The sequence below is a fragment of the Crinia signifera genome, chromosome 5, assembly GCF_055691185.1.
Source record: "Crinia signifera chromosome 5, ASM5569118v1, whole genome shotgun sequence".
NCBI lineage: Eukaryota > Metazoa > Chordata > Amphibia > Anura > Myobatrachidae > Crinia > Crinia signifera.
Window position 1 is genome coordinate 132,916,011 of NC_139221.1, and position 19,158 is coordinate 132,935,168.

Sequence of the window (19,158 nt, forward strand, 5' to 3'; positions counted from 1 at the left end):
TTTTTAATTTCGACTTAGTCAAGTTTTAGTCAGTGGATCTTGATCAAACATTTTCGTCTAATTTGAGTTATCGATTTAATCATAGCTTTGCAGCTTATTGATACTGTAATGGATTTTGCTTAAGATAATTTCTCTATCATTTCACTTGAATACTTTGTATACCTTTCACTATGTGTTTAGAATTCTTGGTATCAAACAAGAGCAACACAAATACTATTTCCTTCACAGCAGGTCATTATTTTCTGCAAATACCAATTCAAGAATACCATTTTGTTTTTATTAAAATTTTTATACAGACTGCCTGATACAAGTAAGTAGTACAGTACTAGTCTACTGCAACATAAAACAGAAGCTGTAAGGATGCATATTAAAATATATAGCTATTTTGCTAAAGTTAACTAATTAGCTAGCTACATAAACTGACTGAGTGATTCTCATGACAAAGAGAGGATAGATAAAACTGTATAAAATACAGTATTATTAATTAAAGAATAAAAAAAAACAATCACTCAAAAAAAGTGGTGTCCTGACAAAAATGACACAGCATTTTGTCTAGTCAAATTTAGTCATGACAACGTGGATGAATATTTAGTTGACATTTTTCGTTATCGTTACATTTTAGTCCCAGAAAAATACCTTCGTTGACTGAACAATTCAGTCTAAATAATAGCCGACGAAATTAACACTGCTTGTAAATTAATTTGAACATTGCCAAAAAGAACTCAAGCAAACAAAACAGCTGTATTTATGTCCAACTTTATAGAGGCTGTTTTGTGTTCGTCTTTCAAACTCAGCTCCCATTACATCGGCCAAGTTGTATTTTTAACAAGGCTAAAAAATTGGGACTCGACTTTTTATTTGTATCTCTTTTTCAGGGCCAAAAGCTTCTGACTTTTGGTGAACTTGGCCACTATTACATTAGCAGACTTTGTAAAATGTTAGATTTTTTTGTGGAAAAACAGACAAAATCAGACAAAAATCAGCTCGTAATACATTCCATCACATATAGTGAATCAGTGTATTATGCACATTTGCCCAGTAGTGCAAAAGTTATAACATTGCTATTTATTTATTTTATTTATTAACAGTTTCTTATATAGCGCAGCATATTCCTTTGCTACAGTATAATACAGATTTGTAATGCTTCTAGATTAGATTGAAGAGAACAGAGAATGCAGAGAAAATTTAATGTTAGTCATGCTATACATGTGAAAACAATTTATTACAAGGTTAACTTCAGTTGTCAATTTTACCTTACTGTACATTCATTTATTTTATTTATTAACTGTTATGATTCGGGTGTAACCCAAAGCTGTGACCTCTGTATAGGACGGCCCCAGCGAATCCTACTCTGCCTCTGTTGACTTTTCCAAAAGATGATTGGCACCTGTGAAACTAAACCTTCACCTAAAATAGCCACATTTGGTAGGGCAAATTAAGTCTGCCCCAACTCCTTTGCCACCAGGTCTTAATAAGGACAAAGTGTCTGCGATCTTTAGGAAAGAGACAAAAGGATTAACTGACTAAAGGATTAACGGCAACCCACTGTAAACAAGCAAGAAAGCGAATAAATCGCATGAGTGATCTAGTTGCAAACTGACGACCTGGTCTCATACATAGGAAAAGAACACCACACAAAAAAATACTTAAACATACCACACGAAAGCACAAAACCACATGAGAGAATACAGAAAAATTCTGTTTAGGGGTAACCCAAATGGATAAAGAATAAAGAAATGTGCAATACTGCGACTAATTCTAAAAAATCCAGAGGAGTGGAAAATGGGGATTGGATTCCGCATAAGGTTGCCCTCTATGAATGGGTCCAATCAATATAGATTTCACAGGTGGTGGGTTGTGGCCTGAGTAGCCTTATACCAACTACTGTAGTTTGAGGTGTCATCCAATTTATGGAGAGATAGTCAAAGTTGGTCGTGCTCACCTCAATCTGACATAAACAGAAAATAAAGCATGAAAAAGAAGACTCTTTTTGTGGGGCTCTCTCAGATAATTATTGGTTCAAAAATAAAATGTAACTTTTATTAGTTCAAGGTAAATGAAAAAACATTGGGTAATATTGCATATTTAAAAAAAATGTATGTACACGATGTGGTAGTACCCAGTTAGACAATAAAGCTTTTTATATACTTTTTTTTCTATAGTGGGTTAACTCAAACTCTATCACATTTGATCCGGTCTATTCCTATAATATAAGACAAGAAAAAATGGAAGGCAGCGCTATTGGAAGTAATATATTTATTAAATTCAAAGTATTAATTAATAATACAATTAAAATCATCACACAATATTTCAGATAATTCCTATATACCGGCCGGTGTTAAATAAACTTAAAAAATATGCAATTAATAAATAAGAGCACTCTCACAGCCATATAAAAGAATATATATAAAAAATAAACAAATGGAAATTAATAATCCATCATCATGATAGCCAATCCTATGTAAACAGATGATTAGTTAGAATGGATTCGCAGGTCTGCTTTGTACTCCTGAACTCTCTCCCAGTTCTTTTGGATTGCGATATTGCAGGTGCCTTTAAATAATAAAGGTGTTTTTAATGTCCTTTTATGGGAGTTGTTATATCCCGCTTATTTTAGGCTTTTATAGCCACCAAAGTTTGCAGTCTTTAAATGTATTCTGCCATAATGTTACATAGAATAAAATGAGGTTTTAAATACTTGCAAGTGGAGCTCCACATTAAAGAAAGTCCTTTCCCGTGGTCAGCGTACTCAGGTCCTCTCCCGGCTGTTGGTGGTTTACAATAGTACAGCCTTGTCTGGAGTAGATGTAAGCCAGGCAGCAGGATGGACAGTAGCCAGTACTTCAGATGGGATTTACGCGTTTCCCCGCCTCGCCTAAATAGGTCAACAGCTTCCTCAGAATCATCTGTGAATGCACATCATTTAGTTAATTAATAGTTAATTAATCAAATACTGATGAGGGAGCTTGGTTCTCAGAGAACCAAGGTCACCAATTTTGAGATCTGTCTGCAGCCTCAGATTTCAAAATGCGGCAAAACGTCATCCTCCCACTGTTGGATTTTGGCATTAATTTCAAAAGTCCCATAGCTGCTCACTGATTACTGCTCTTAACCAATCAGTGGTTAGCCCATTAATTCCAATCGGTTGACTACTGACTCTCTTATGGCTCTCAACCAAAAGATCCATTTTGCTGCATCCACCGAGAAGCTGCTGCTGCTACTACACAAACCAGGCATGGCTGGCACTGAGAGAGCTCTGTTTACATTGTAGTACTCGGACCCTTCTCATCCTCACAGACACCACTGGGGGAATTTACCATCAGGGTATCCTTCTGCTGTCACAGAAAATGCACTGTTGGTGTATCAAACCCACATGTCATCTGACCTGTATCTGAACTATATGCAACTCAAACTTTATTCAACCGACACTGTAACCTGCTCTGTATATAACCCATACTGTCACTTGCAATATATCTGACCCACACTGTATTCAACCTACACTGTATCACACTGTATTGGACCAGCACTATATCCACCCTGCACTGTATCCAACCATCACTGTATCCAACCCATATTGTAACCTGAACTGTATCCAACCTGAACTGTATCTAACCTGCACTGCATTTGACCCTTACTGTATTTGACCTGCACTGTAACTCGCACATTATCTGACTCGCTTTATGTCCCACACTGTCTCCAAATTACATTGTATCTGATCCACACTCCAACTGGCACTATATTATGTGACCAACGCTGTATTCAACCAGCACTGCATCTGACCCGCACTGTATACATTTATTGAGGTCAATAATGCTGAAGTATTAAAAAAAGCTAAAATTGTTTTTATAATTTTATGCAAATTTTTGGAAATAAACACAGATCAAAGACAAAAGTCTGTGATGGCAGTTTTGGCAAAACCAAACTTGAAGTTTATAAAGATACAAAACCAAACATGAGGATAGAGTAGGTGCACATCTCTACTATTAATATGTGAAAGGAAGAAGGAGCATATGGAGGAAACTCTCACAATCAGGAGGAGAACATACAAGCTCCACATATATCCTCAAGGCCTCTGTAAAGCTAACTGGTATTCCTATCATATTCAGTGACTAGTTCCCTTATTTGGCAGAATTACAGGCAATGACAACCACTGCATTTCAAAAATACTCAATGACCTAATGCATCAATCTCAACATTGTAAAGATAACCCAATAATGTGATTACTTTCTGTTGAGAGGCATTCATAAATGGACGCTGAAGTGTTGCCGAAAGAACATATATTTTATTCCACATTTAAATTATGATGGACCAAGAATGGCATTTCCACAGATGGGGAGAGACTCTGTCAGTCCGCCAACTCACCATATCAGAAAAGCTGGTGGAGCTGGTGGACAGCGGATGGCATAGACGGGGACGCGCAAGCATTTTACACGCTCATGTGTTCCATGCCGAGAATGGGGTGTGCGAGCATCTCGCACTTGCGCACTCCATTCTTGCCGGATGGCGGACCTGGTGCATGGTTCTAGTAGACGCTTCGTGAGCAGCTCCATCTGTACTTTATATTTAATAGTTGTAAATATGAATTAATGGATCATTTATTAATTTAAAGTAGTTTTTTATCATCTTTGTTTACACCTGTGGTAAAGCATTTATCTATTCATTACACTGGGAAAGCTGTCACTTCAGTGTTTCCAATATTTTTTATTATTCAGTCTCATGTAGATCATGTTATTTAGGAAGATTTGCACTGGTTTTCAGGGATGCTTTCAGGAGTTTGGCAGTAGGGATCCAGACAGTCAGAACACCTACAGCGTAAGTTTTAGGATGCAGTGAAGGAGGGGGATTTACGATCAGGCTGCTTTACAGGATGGTTAGGGTTAAAAAACTAATCAGGATCTATTGGGAGTTCTGTTCATTGGAATTTTAACCACTGGAATGCAACTGTTGGCATCATGACCATAGGGCATGTGATTGGCATCTCTGCACTACCTATCTGTAGCACAAGGTGTATGCCAGTCTCAGGACAGCCAACAATTTCACTCTCTGAGTATTTAGGGGGCAAAATATGTGGCAATGCATGTTCATCTGTGCATTTATTATTGGTGATTATGGCACTTATTTGAATGGGATCATTCACTTTGATGGAGTCTGAACATGCACCACTAGCATTGAAAACATCATGAAAATGAATTTTTTCAACCAAATTGGAAAAGTTATGGTTTCTTTTTCAATCTCAGTCAATTTCACATTTTCAGAAATCTTGAGTGTATGTGAAAACAGTGAAAACATTTTTTTGTTATTTTCATGGTGATTACTAACCTGATCTTCCACAGATTCCTCCTGTTATACTTACTCTACCAATTGTATTTAATGATTAAGGCAGTGGTTCCCAAACTGTGTGCCTAGGCTCCCTGGGGTGCCTCTGGACACTTGCAGGGGTGCATCGGGTTTGTCATCCAGGACCAATTCAAATTATTTATGATCAATTATTTCTGGCCAAAACCAGTGCTGGTGGCTGCCAATCATAAAATGTGTACAATCAGAACCAAATCCTGCCTTTTACCACATAACTGAACCTAAGAAGCACATATAAACACAATCTACTTAATTTGATATATTTTTTTGGGGCCTAGGGGTGCCGTGGAAAAATTCTGATACTCTAGGGTGCCATGATTAGAAAAAGATTGGGAACCCCTGGATTAAGGTGATTTTGCGACATCAAGAGGACAGGAAAACTGGTTATTTAAAAGTACATTTATCTTTAAGACTGTACATTTGGGGCCTTATTCTAGTTCACTCTTTCTGACTAAATCCTTCTTAGATGGACAAAACCATGTGCACTGCAGGGGGGCAGATGTAACTTGTGCAGAGAGAGTTAGATTTGGGTGAGTTATTTTGTTTCTGTGCAGGGAAAATACTGACTGCTTTATTTTTGCACTGCAATATAGATCTCACTTTGAAGTAAAACCCCACCCAAATTTAATTCTCTCTGCACAAGTTACATCTGCCCCACCTGCAGTGCACATGGTTTTGTCCATCTAAGAAGGATTTTGTAATAAAGAGGGAACTAGAATAAGGCCCTCGGTTATTCGCATATATACGTGAAGTATTATGAAAATCTATATTACATCATTAAACAAAGAGCTTTGTATGGTACATTATTGTCCAACTTTGTATTTATTTTTGTACACTCTATAACTAAAGTACTGTACATGATTTAAGAATGTAAAAAACCTACAGTATTAAAAGGCATTGATGAATTGTGAAGTCTTGGCTGGTCTTAGATGGGTCTGCTTTTGGGTATTACAGGACAGACAACTTTTCTGTGCTATTTTGTATATACAATATACTGTACTTATAGAAAAGTAAAAGATCCAAAGCTTTGGTCTTGGCCTTTTTATGGATTAAAGATCTTTTCAAATTATAAACAAAATTAGAAATTCAGCACAGAGATACACATTTTTTAATTTGCATCAGTCCTTGCACTATAAGGGGTAAAATTACTAAGACAACAATCACATTCTGTATATCACATTCTAGGATACAATAGAGAACGCTTTATCAAATATACCACTAGAGTTTACAGTGTAAACTCCCTACCACGCATAGAAATACTCCCTAGGGTCCATTTTAGTCAGCAAACTATGAAAATACCAGTAACACTTACTGTAGAAATGTGGGAAGAAATTGGAGAAAATAAAAGAAACCCATGTAAATACAAGGAGAACATATAAACTCCACACTCCCTGGTCTGCAAACAACACCATGAGTCCAGCTCTGTGTGGCATGCTGTTTTCACGTATAGGGAAACTCACAGGGCATAATTAAAGGAGAGAAGGTATACTAATCAGTGGCAGATTTTAGCTATGGGCTACAGGAATGCAGCTCTTCCCCCCTGTAAAATCCATCACCTGTCTCAGTGTCAGTGAAGCCAGATGCAGTGAGATTGCACCAGCTTCCCTGTGACTGTCAGTGACTTCCTATTGGAATTCCCAGGGCCGGCGCCACCACTAGGCAGCTTTAGGCATTTGCCTAGGGCGCCGGCCACTGGAGGGCGGTACTGAGCCGCTGAGGAAAGAAGAAAGAAAGCTGCAGCAGCCGGCTACCTGGTCCCAGGATCATGGAATGCATCGCAGCAGGGAGCAGGTAAGCCGTATGCCCATAGCCCCCCGCCAACCCCCCTGTCAAACCCGCTGCCAACCCTGCCTGAGGCTGCATCCAGGGAGCCCCCCCCGCAATTACATCCATGGCAGGCACCCGCTGCCCCCCCCGCTGGTGTGGCGGAGATGTAATCTGCGGGGAGTGCCCGCACCCCCCCTCCCCAGCTAAATAGTCAGAGGGTGGTCCCGCCGCCTGGATCAGCGGTGAACCCGCTGCCAACCCATCTTTGGCTGCCCGCACCGGCGCAACCACGATCCCCGGGAGCCCTCCCCCCCCCCCCCCCGGCGACGACATCCACAGCAGGCACCAGCTGCTGCACCCCCTCCTCCCTGCTGGTGTTTTAGACCTGCGGGAAGTGCCCGCCCCCCCCCCCCCCCCCCCCGAGCAAAATAATCTGCCGGAGCGGGCGAGCGGAGGGGAGAGGGGGGGCAGCCTGAGTGGGGGTCGCCTGGGGCTCCGACAGGGCTGGCACCGGCCCTGGGAATTCCTAACGACCAGTCACCCATATTACGGAAGTCCCATAGGGAGGTGTTTCCTCCCTCCAGGACTGCCAGTCCAGGCTGCAATATTCAGAGAACTGAGAACTGGCTTCCACATCATGCCTTAGTATGCAGCCCTAACTTTCTTCTGATGCGGACCATAGAAGACCGGGTTTTGCGCATGCACACTACCTTTGCCCCTAGAGCTAGATGACTTCCACCTTTGATTTCATTTTTTAGGCTGCTTTGTAATATGGAGGTGCTAAAACCAGTTACAAAACAGTAACAACTGCCTTTTTCTTATATGCAAAGCATTTAAATATAAAACATTAGTCTGCAGCACTTTTAATTCAACCTTTGTCACTTCTGGTCATGTACTTTAAAGGGACAATATCTTTAAATAAAAAATACACCAGGTTTTGTATTTAATACTAGTGGTACTTCAAGTACAGTGGTCAAAAGAAAGACCACACAAGACTCCAGCTTTAAAGGGTCATGCCACTAAATCCACCTCCATTAATTGTTAAAAAATTATCTGAATCTGTATTTACTGTATGCAAACAAATTGGGTGATGGTAGAAACATCTCTGACTTCTAAATGTTTCCTATAAACAGTTTTATAAATGAAAATCGGAATGCTACTTTAATTCCATTTCACTTCATGCATACACTGGTGTTGGAAGACTGAAGAATAGATCTTTGAAATACTGTAATGTAATGTACTGTAGCTGTGTCCCACTAGGCATACTTTAAAGTAGGATCTTATTAAGATCAAATGGAAATGACTAAGTAACAGGGTATAAAATATCCATGTGATTCAAACAAGAGGTACTGCAATACTGGAAGAGAATGGAAAGCAATATCAATGCACATACAGTACTGCTGTACAGCACATAAGATCATGAGTGGCACATGGACTGGGTGCCTTGCAAAGCTTTTAACTTCAATTTAGACTTACTAAAGTAAGCCAATGAATATAAATATAAAACATAATGTGTATTGGGAGTGCAATGAAACAGCTCTTCAGTGCATTGTATATTAATGTACATGTAATTATAAAGAAGATGAATTGAAAAGTTTCCATTTTACATTTAAAAGGTTTATGTATCAATTTACCTCCTGTGCATTTTATTAGTCTTTTGATCCTCTCATTGTAGTTCAAGTTTTAAATAATGACACCGTACTTGCTAACCACGCATTTCAGGGCTGAAATGGATATAGTGCAAAAATTGCATAGCGAGTACATATAAATATGTAATGTCTGGCAGAATCAAACAGATCTAATGTGTCTGCATAGAAATACACTGAACATCTACTAGGGACATAGAAATACACAGTACATGTACGAAAAAGGATTATAGTCATTTCAAAAGTATCTAGTAGTGGATCTCTACAGCATCCTGTATACAGTAATTATTTTATATTTCACCTCTAAAAATGCTTTAACATGCTTAATGGAACGAAGAATGGTGACCGGTGATGTCATTGGTTTGAGCTTCATCAAAACATTTACAGTATCTACCCAAATGCCCTTTCACTGATGGGTTTTCTACAATGAAACATACCCTGAAGTGAAGCCATGTAAAGTATAGGTAATTCTAACAGTACTCTGCTCATATCAACAAACTAATGTGTTTTAGTGGTAATTCATTTTCAGCACACTAATGATATAGCCATTTCTGGAAGCCCCAGCAGGGTCACTGTTTCTTAAGGCAATGTGCCTGGTACTTACTATCATGACATTCTAATGTCAGCTATAATTTTGCCCATTTCTTCTTCTGTAATGTTAGTACAACATGTACATACATACCTTTACACACATGTTCTCTCACACACTATACATATCAGCACACTACCCAAGTACACACTAGGGTTTCGCAGCCTCCTTATGCACTATGAGCTGTTTACCTATGGAACTCTTTTACCCTAAAAGTGGAGAGAGATAAACAACCAGCTAATCATCTCCTAACTGTTATTGTTTAAACACAGTCTGTAACATGACGGTTGGGGGCTCATTGTCTGGCTGTTTATCAATCTTCACTTTATCACTGTTTGAAGCTTAAAACATCTGGTCCATGGTCACAGAAGAGGGAAGCAGACCATAATACATGTATTAATGTCCACCTTTACTGTACAATACACAAGTAAAGAAATGAAGGGTATAATGTAGATCCAGGGAGGAAGTTATATCCTGTTAAAGCCCCAGCTCTAGTAGCACTGCCATTGACTGAAGCCATTACTTTTACAGTCAATGTTGCTGTCAACAAGTTGTCTTGACAACCTTCCCCCTCAGCAACATGCACACTATATTCTGTAAAACATCTCCAAAGCTAAGTATCATCAAAACCACAGTAATTAAGTGTGTTTATTCACAAAGACAAATCTTTACTTTCATTTAGATTATTATCAAATATATAAATAACACATTTCATAGGTGATATTACTAGCTAGTTCTAAAAAGCTGAAAATAGGTAATCAGTTATCAAATGTTATTTTTTTTTAACATTTGATAACTGAGTTATCCTAGATTCATTTCAAAAGTTGTACTAGGTGTTAATTAGCCTAAATATAGATTTGGATAAGTCTTAAGATGCCCATACACGTACCGATGCAGGCGTGCGTTTTGCATGCAATGCGATGCGATGAAAAGAAAGTACAAAAAGTATGTGCAGCACATACTTTTTGTACTGTGCGATGAGCTGCCGTGGGAGTGCGCACCTCAAAGCACAGATCACACCGCCCGCATCGGGAAGTGTATGGGCACCTTTAGAGCTTAGGACAAATAAACAAACATAACGTGCAATACAACATAATGAAAAACTGTAAACATGATAAAAAAGAAGGTTGCAATAAAATGATTATAGCATCATATTTAGTGGATATAATGAGAAGTCCTTGTTAAGTGTTATTTAGTAAGTATTGGCCATTTTATTATGCAAATGTGTACATTTATCATTTAAGGCTTATGGCCAAAAATGGTTTCCCACGTTGTCCACACAAAATGTCATTGACATACTGTATGTAGCTCAGAAGGTACCTATAACATTATGTCAGCATTACTGTCTCGCTGTAACCTCTGAGCAATGTAAACAGTACTGTATCTGTGCTCTACGCACAGATAAAAGAAGAGCTCCTTTATACTGTATGGTCAATGTGCTGGGTTATTGTTTTTTCAAGTTGTTTTCCATTTGGAACACAAACTTAGCTCAAGAATCCAGCCCATACACTGCAACAAGAGAGCTGTGAATTTACAGTAGTTTAACATAAAACTAGTGCCTTGCCTGCACACTGTTGCAGTATTGCAAATTACTGTATATCTTGGATCACAGTGAGAACCCTGAACTGGAAACCTCGTCCAAATAGTTCATTTCGGACCTAATTTTGTTATAGTGTCCTAATGTGGTTGGCTTTCACAATAGTTTTATTAAATTAAACAACTCCTGTCATTAAGATTGAGTGTTATTAATATCAAATGAATGAACAAATAAATGCATAGAGCAATACAAAAGTGCATTCTGGGAAAAAGATAAATGTCAACTACTCTACACTACTACAACTATGTACACGGCAATAATAGTTGAAAAACTACTGATGTTAACAAGAAATTAAAATGGCAATATTCAAGTTATAGCAAAGTCTATTACAATGATGTGATTATTGTTAGCTAATATACATTGCTGGAACCCTAGTCAACCATTATGGGGGAAATTTACTAAGATGGGAGTTCTATTTCACATCGGATGTTGCTATGGGAAACCAATCTATTATCTTCTATAATGTGTTAAATAAATAAGAAGTAGATTATGATTGGTTTCCCATAGCAACACCCCATGTGAAATAAAACTCCAATCTTAGTAAATGTCCCCCCTATGTTGTGGTACCAGAGTAGTTATTGGATTACTCAAGCTTTGCTTTTTATTTAGTATTAGCACCTAAACATAATAAAAAATAAGGTACTTATATGTTAGTTGGGCGCCCACTATAGTTAGTACGCTCATACCCCCACTATCCACGTCCACGTGGAGTTGATTTTATATAGTGTGGCGAGCGCAGCGAGCCACCGAGCCCGAAGCGTGGCGAGCGTAGCGAACCCCGCGAGGGGACGCGTATAACTAAGCAAATAGCTTAGTGGGTGCCCAACTAACATATACTGTAAGTACCAAAAATACTGCTATGAAGATACTTTATAAGATACATAATAAATTACTTTAAATGAGGTGTATAATCATTTTCTTCTATATCTTACATAATAGCTCACTTCAAAAAAGTTATTTAAGTTGCCTTAAAGTTCACAATATTAAAACTGTCCACAACCAACACAACAAACGCATATAAGGCTTACATTAGTTAAAACAATATTCACATTCCTCTACTGCACCTACTGTATACAGTTACTATATACTTTCTGGGAATAAAAATACAGGGATTGTAGCAATAAGGAATACCGCATGGTCTCTTTAACACTTCTCAACAGTGAAATGTCTGCGTGCATTGATCGAGCAAAATATTTCATCAAGACATTAACTGAAGTAATAGAAAATGTAATTGTAATACTTGCAATCAGAAATAATTATCCCATCGCTGCAAGGTGATGAGTGGAACATACTAACATTAAATTGTATATTTTTCTGTGGCGTATACTAGCATTTAATTCTGTGTACTCCATGCACAAACCAGCACTGATGACAGAATCTCCTATCAGAATGAACAATTAAGGGCATAATTATTCCAGTCAGTTCACACACAACGAAATCTTTATTCTGTGTTTACAGCAAGCTTTGGCAGAGGCTGCTGAGCTGAGAGGAGCTGGACCCCTTACATTGCCTGAGAATCAGCTGCCTGCATTTTTTAAGTTGCACTGTTATTTCCCTGCCAATAATCTGCTTCCAGTGTCTCTGCTGAGTACAATGCTTTAATGGGTAAAAGTCCTATTCTTGTCCGTTCTATCACTGCACATGTCTGATAAGTGCTCCTAACACTTGAATATCATTTTTCTTCTACAGCAGAACATGTCCCCATCTAATTCTCCATATTCTGTGCCAATCGTTCAACATAATCGGAGAGCTGCTGCATGTATCAGCAATCTCTTGGGTACAGGGTGACCTGGATATTGTCCCTGTACAGTGGCTCTGCGGTTATATATTGCATATTTCTGATTGTTAATAATGCTTAGGAGTTAGTTGAATCACATGATACAGTAGGTCGAGTTGTCTTTGTCTTTCTGTATGTACAATAGAAACATGTTTTAAGTTCACTCTAAAGTTGAAGAAACTTATAAGCACCCGATTGACAAGTTTAGGACAACGTCGGTGTCCCGAAAAGCTGATTGATGAACCTTAAGATAGAGCACAGTACAAAGACTCATGCAGTACAACACAGCACAAAGACAGGGAGCTGTCCAAGGTCCTGATCTCCAGCGATTCCCCCCTCATGCACGCCTGGGCATCCTTACTACTAAACACTTGCAAGTGCAACTTTTAAGGTTTTACATTTAATATTTAACACGTCAAGTATTGTGCACAATACACTAATGCAATGATGCTCCCCTCATGTTACATTGCCTCATTCTGTCCGCTCTCTGACATTCTTTTGAGATTTCAATGCAGTAATATGTTATAAGAAAGAAAACTCATTTACCTGCTGAATGTCACTTCATTGGCTTGCTCAGCTGCAGCTTCTCTTTCTTTCCCTGGTCAGATTTTAAGTGATCCAAGAAATCTACCTGCGTCCTCAGCGTGTGTGCTGGAGCAGATTGGTGCCTTTGTGCTGCCCACTTCTCTGGATTCCGCTACAATCCTCTGTGTATGTTATGTTTGTCTAGTTCAGTGACAGAGGCTGTGGAGCCTGCGGATCGATATTGTACGGTAGTTTGGTGCAGGGACCTTGCTCACTCACACACTCTTTCTCTAAGTGTATTCTGTCTGCTTGTGCCACAGCTTCTCATTCTCCTGCTCATGAATATTCTGACAGAGGTTAATGCTGTTGAAGTAAATTGAATTAGCCAATTGGTGCCAAGAGCTGCACTCTTTCCTTCTCAGGAGATGTCTGGAACTGCACCAGATGGAAGTAATTAGTGTCCAGTTGGCTCTCTGTGGCTCAGTCCCTGATGTTTTCATTGGACACTTCAGGGGGATCCCCAAGAGAGAACTGTGGCTTAAACATTCAATTCACATACCCTCACCAGGAAAGGCAGCTGCCTGTTACAGTAAAAAAAAAAAAAGAAGGAAGCAATTGAAATAGGGAGTCTCAGGAGAAAAAGGTTTCCTTGTTTCAGAATCACTTTGTGTATTGATTTTGTTGTGAAAACATGACATATTCATAAGGAAAACCATGACTGTAAGGAGCACCTGTATCACCTGTATACCAACTTGCCAAACATTGATTATTACACATGGTATGCATGGTCATTATAGAAACAGGACTCACACACAAACTAGTCACATGAGGGCATAGCCTATAAAGAATATAATTGCAGTGCAATGCTTGTTTTAAATTCATGATATAAATTGGTTATTTCTGCCACTGGAATGATTGTTACATTTTGTAACAAAATAGTTACAAAAATCATTGTATACTAATATTATTTATAACTAGTAAGCCCGCTTGAAGCAAATGCTTTGAAAGCTAGTTTGCTACCTTGTGATTGTCTTTGTGTTTTTGCATGTGTGAGATAGAAAGAGATGTAGATTCCCTCGCTGTCAACAGATGGCAGTGTTTTGGAGACACAAATGGAAACTATATATATATATATATATATATATATATATATATATACAGCGTTTGGGTCCGGCACTCAATGATATGGTCCTGAACAACAACCGGCGGTGCCCTCCCGGGTATGATATAGGGGTGAGTGTCGAGGGACACAGAGGGGGCGGCACTCAAGCGGATTTGCAATATGAATGAAAGACACAACCACAGTGTGGTTGTGTCTTTCATTCATATTGCAAATCCGCTCGAGTGCCGCCCCCTCTGTGTCCCTCGACACTCACCCCTATATATATATATATATATATATATATATATATATAGTGTTAGAAGGTCCGGCACTCCTCACTGGCTCCTGCTGTACTGATGTTCCTTGGCCTGGGTGCCCGCTGTTCACTGGGGGTGCCAGCGCTTGTATACAACGTGCAAAAAATAGCGTCACTCCAGGTACTTAATAAACGATGTTTTACTGTGTGACCAACAGTAAAACATTGTTTATTAAGTACCTGGAGTGACGCTATTTTTTGCACATTGTATATATATATTGTATATATATATATATATATGTAGAGACGGTGGGCCGCGGCACTCAGGTCTTGATACTGAATAAACGAATAGCCACTCAAACAATGACGTTTCAGCCTTTTTATTAGGCTTTTCTCAAAAACAGCTTACATGCTCTGCTTCTTTTCTTTGCACAGCACTTTGCACCTTCTCAGCCCACGTCCTGAAAAAAAGGACGACACGGCCTTGAAACGTCAACACATGACACTGTATTTAATATCTTGCACGCAATAAACATGGTTTGAACACCAGAAGCCTGTCGAGTGCCGCCTCCTACTTGCAGACCCTGCCATAAGTCTCAAGCAACCAGCACAATTCTAATATTTGGGAAGGCACCAGGCAAGTTGCATCTATATTCAGGAGTGCCAAACAACAAACTGCATATAGGCACTAGATGAGATTTGGGGGTGGGGGGTAGATTTAGGCACTAGAGAGAGAATGCTCTCTAGAACATTGCTGTGACTGCCAACACAAGATAAGTGACTGGAAAAACCACCAGAGACTGTTTGTTTACATACAATCCTGTCAAACTTCCATGTCCACATGATGAATTTTGATATGTTAAAAATGATGACATGCTGCATGTCAACATTTCAACTATGTTGACAATCTTCTGTTGATATTATGAATTTTGTTGTAATGAAAGTAGACCTAGTAAAACTCACCATTTAGAACAGTGTTTTTGCAAAAATGTTAAAATAGAGTTTCTTTGGATAATGTAAGAACTAAGCGGTTCTGAGCAAATAATTTTTATTATATATATATATATATATATATATATATATATATAAATATATATAGATGATAATATTCAGAAGTTCAGAATATATATATATATATATATATATATATATATAGATGATAATATTCAGAAGTTCAGAATATATATATATATATATATATATATATATATATATAGATGATAGTATTCAGAAGTTCAGAATACTTAACTAAAAATATTTTAAAAAATAAAAATAATTTGCTCAGAACCGCTTAGTTCTTACATTATCCAAAGAAATTCTATTTTAACATTCTTGCAAAAACACTGTTCTAAGTGGTGAGTTTTACTAGGTCTACTTTCATTACAACGAAATTCATAATATCAACAGGGGAAATCAGTACCCCCTTTCCCTCTCATCACCACTACCTGCATCAAGTGTCTCTGCCACAGTATTCCATGCAATCTGGCCATCCCTATGAAATACTCGCTTGCAAATGTACTTCCTAATTAGCTGCCACCATAGAGGAGACAGTTGTGTTAATGGGATGCATGTAAGATCCCATTGGTGGTGATGCCAGCATTCACAATACCTACGCCAGCATCTCAAGTTCCCCCCAGCAGACCAGCGCCAGAAAACTAACATGAATAAGTATACTGGTGCTGGAATACCAACTGCCAGGAAGCCAAACATAAGTATGAGGTTAGGATTAAAGTTATGACGGTAGGAGGGGGGGGGGGGTGTTAGGCTGCTGGGAGGGAAGGTTAGGCACTAATAAAGGGGTGTTAAGGTTAGGCTGCAGGACAGGGGTGTTAGGGTTAGGCACCGGTGGGTGGAGGGTTAGGGTTAGGCTGTGGGGAGGGAGGGTAAGGATTGGGGGAAGGTAAGTATATTTACCTGACCCCTGTCAAGATTCCCTCCATTGGGATGCTGGCATCAGTATTCTGAATGCTGATATCTCATCCTCCGGTGATTTATATGTATCCCGTGAAGGATGCTAGAGGACCAGTAGTACCTCTAGTAATAGTCAAAGTCACAAGCAAAAACAGCATCACCCAGAAGTGCTGAGACCATGTGCACATGGAAAAAAGTTGTAGGGAACCAAACAGTCACAGGCAGCAAGCAAGGGGCCACATGAACCCCTGACAATGTGCTCTATGTATCTGATTGCATAGCGATGGGAAGGGGGCGTAGGATTGGTGCAGGAAATAAATATGGGGAGGGGGTGGGCAGCAAAATGCAGAACACTGCAGTTGCATACATTAGGCCCTTAATAATTTCAGCTTCAGACCAATGTGGACCTTAATCTCACTATGCCCTCATTCAGGAGTGGAGTAGAAGGGTGTGCTGCTGAAGAGAAGCCATGTGTAAATCAAAACATGAGGAGCTTTCAGACTTTAGTTGGTGCATAAGCCGGGCTAAAGGTAAGCAGTATTACTCTGGGCATTATGTGCAAGGGGCACTACTATTGCATTAATAATGTATATAAATGGGAACTACTACTGTACACATTATCAAGGTCATTCTGTTTGACTCGCAAAGCAGCAAATATCGAGCCAACTAACGCTGCCCCACTGCCCGCATGAACACCTGCCCCCCCCCCCACTGCACGGTAAATGTCCCTGGAGGTATGCAAATTAATGTTTTGCATAAACATCTATTTGCAGCTTTGCGTGCGGGCCCAAAATCATTTGATGGTCACCGACCATCGAATGATTTCTTTAGCACTCTCAAATCTACAGATGGAGCAGCTCACATTGGAGCTATCGCTGCCCGCCACCAGTTGCCAAAAGGGGGCGCATGAGATGCTCGCATGCCCCATTCTGACGGAGAACACCAACACCCTCTGCTGGGATCCTGCTGCTCCCCTGTCCTCCCCCGTAGCTGCCTGCACCCCCCACACATCCTGCCCATCTCCCTGAAGCGGAGACAGGTAGGGAATCCACTCCCCTCCACTGTGCTGACGAGGACGTGCGAGCATGTGGTGCACTGCTACGTGAACAGGGTGGACAGCTGACATCCGGTGCCCACCCACGGAAATCAGGATGCCACCCCCATTTGCATGGGGATGCCCAGCATTTTCCTGGGCGCACCCAGCATTTTAATGGGTATGCCCAGGAAACGCTGGGTGTTCGCATGCAAATGACTCCAGCATGCCTCCTGCATGCCCCCCTCTGCTGCAAGCGGCATGGAGACTGTCTCCAAGAGCACCAGCAGGGAAGACCTGCATATGCACATATTCGCATATACACATGCGCTAATCTACAACATTGGTCCATGTTTCAAATTTGCAACACGGCGAAACAACTAGAATGACCTCCTATGTGTACGAGACATGGTACTCATATGTTAGTTGGGCGCCCACTATAGTCAGTACGCTCATACCCCCACTATCCATGTTGGCATTTTAGATAGTGTGGCGAGCGCAGCGAGCCACAGAGCCCGAAGCGTGGCGAGAGTAGCGAGCCATGTAAGGCCGAAAACTAAGCAAATAGCTTAGTGGGTGCCCAATTAACATATAAGTACCAGAGACATTACTACTGTCGGCATTATGCTAAAGAGTCACCACTGTGGGCATTGTGTATAAAGACCATTACTGTGGACATTGTGTATAACGGCACTACTGTGTAGCATAAGGTATATAAGGGTCTCTAATCTGTGGCATAACATACATAAAAGGCCCTACTCTGTACCGTAAGGTGTATAATGAGATCTACCGATTGGTGTCATGTGTATGTGTAATCACTGTGTATCTTAACGTGAATAAGGGGAATGACTATGTGGTGTAATGTGAATCAGAAGGACTATGCGTGGTATAATGTAAATTAGATTTTATTGCTTTTGAAGCATCATTTTAAATGTAGATGCTATTTTGCAGCCATACCACCTCCTTGTGCTTTATGCTTCCCTACTTCTCAGCTGTAATTGCTGGTAATAGTTTCTGGCTTTATTTTTTTATTTAATGTAATATTTAGTTTTGTGTACCCCCTATTGTTGCAAACCACTTGTGACATATAATAATTAAAATGTGCTAAATAATAATAACAATAATGCTCTGTGGGGGAAATTGGTTCATACAGTGTGTGGTGACAGGATGAGTGTAAGGGTTGTTGGGAAAAAAATGTGGGTTCTCATTTGGCGTTAAGGTGAATGGTCATATGGGGGTTTATTCTGGCGTTGGTGGTAGATCACCTCTTGTCTATGTATAAGACATTTTGGTACTCTTTACCTAGAACGGCGCCCACGATTGAAATCGCGGGATCGCGGGTAAAATCGCGGCAATCGCGGTAATCGCGGGTAAATCGCGGGTACATCAAAATCGGGTACCCGCGATTACCGCGATTTTCCCATAGGGAACAATGTTAAAAAGGCAGATTGACCGCGATTTTAGCGTTAAATGCCTCAATGCCCGCGATTTTTACATAGGAAACAATGTTAAATGGGCCACAGAGCCCTAATAGTCCCCCTGAATTGTTAAATGGCCCCCACAATTTTTAACGCCACCCCACGATCAACGTGAACCCGAA

The 19,158-nt window shown here is 39.9% G+C and overlaps 1 protein-coding gene across 3 annotated transcripts in view; it reads right to left on the reverse strand.

Annotated features, from left to right (window-relative positions):
• CDH20 (cadherin 20) overlaps window positions 1-13,748 on the reverse strand; it is a 417,999-nt gene extending 404,251 nt beyond the window's left edge. For all 3 annotated transcript variants that reach the window (XM_083188071.1, XM_083188069.1, XM_083188070.1), the window contains exon 1: window positions 13,278-13,748. The gene's annotated coding sequence lies outside the window, so the exon portion shown is untranslated. The remainder of the gene's footprint in view (window positions 1-13,277) is intronic.
• Between the last annotated feature and the right edge of the window lie 5,410 nt (window positions 13,749-19,158).